The sequence below is a fragment of the Bubalus bubalis genome, chromosome 6, assembly GCF_019923935.1.
Source record: "Bubalus bubalis isolate 160015118507 breed Murrah chromosome 6, NDDB_SH_1, whole genome shotgun sequence".
NCBI lineage: Eukaryota > Metazoa > Chordata > Mammalia > Artiodactyla > Bovidae > Bubalus > Bubalus bubalis.
In genome coordinates, this window is record NC_059162.1 from 116,564,498 (window position 1) to 116,565,780 (window position 1,283).

Consider the following 1,283-nt stretch of genomic DNA (forward strand, 5'->3'; position numbering starts at 1 on the left):
CAGACTGGGGGTCAGCAGAGTCTGGCCTCAGCTGTCAATCTCCCCGGGACCAGCATGGGGGCGCCAGTGGCCCAGGGGGGCCTTTCTGGTGGAGCGGTTCAGACCTGAGAGGGAACCAGCCCCACCGCACTGTCCAGTGACCTTTGGAGAGTCACTCCGCTGACACTCACCCTGCCTGAGCCCCGGCCTCCTGATCGGTAAAGCGGGGGTGTTTGCAGCAGTGTTTATCCCACAGGAGCGCCCTGGGGACTGAGGGACGTTATCTCAGTGACCCGGCACACGGCTGCAAGTGGCACCAGGGCCCCATGTCCCGGAGCCAGTCTTAGATTGGCGGTCACCACCTGACGGGCAGCGGGAGCAGTTGACTGCCACCTGGGCCAGGGCACCGCCCCGTTCACAGGGCCCTGGGGACACCAGCACTGCACCCCGGCCCCCGTGAAGCCCGAGGTCACCTCCCCCGCTCCCGAGGGGTGGTGTTTCTTTGCAAATGCGCAGTGGGACTCAGCACCCACTTACTCACTGGCCCCACAGCTGTGTGCTGAGCGCCGGCTCTGCAGACACCATGGTGGGTGCCCGGCCCACAGATGGGAACGAAATCAGGTGGGATGCGGGAGACAGAGGGGCGGGGAGGCTCTGTCCTCCCTGGAGCCTCCCCTCACATTGCCTTCCTGGGAGGGGTCCCGGGGCCAGAGGGCCGGCAGACTTGGGTGGGATCAGCAGCCTCTCACACCACCAGCTGCTGCTCTGAGGGACCCAGAAGCCTGGGCAGAAAGGGCTGCCGGGGACTCAGGGACATGCAGGGCCAGCCCACGGTTGGTGGGGGGAGATGTTTGCCCCTTCAGAGGCTCCCCACCCCGCTCTGGGTCCCAGGCCCTGACCTCTGTGGCCAGCATCAACTGCAGGCCTGCCTGCTTCTGGCTTCCCAGCAGACTCAGCCAGTGAGGGGTGCCACCAGGCCGGGAGAGCGCGCTCCTTGTCCCCTCCCTGCCCGCAGCGGCCCTGGATGTGCTGCCCGCACAGCGCTGGTGACACGGCCTCTTGCAGCTCCACACTCCACAGGCCTGAAAACCCCTCAGCTGCCCCTTAAAACCCAGCGTGGCAACGGCCTCGGCTCTGGCCTTCCTGTGGCCTCCTCCATGGCCTCGGTTGTAGCCTCCCCTGTGGCCCCCCACTGTGGCCTCCCCCATGGCCCCCTGCTGTGGCCTCCCCCATGGCCTCCCTTCTGGCCTCCCCTATGGCCCCCGCTGTGCCCTCCTCCGTGGTCTCCGCTCTGACCTCCCCCG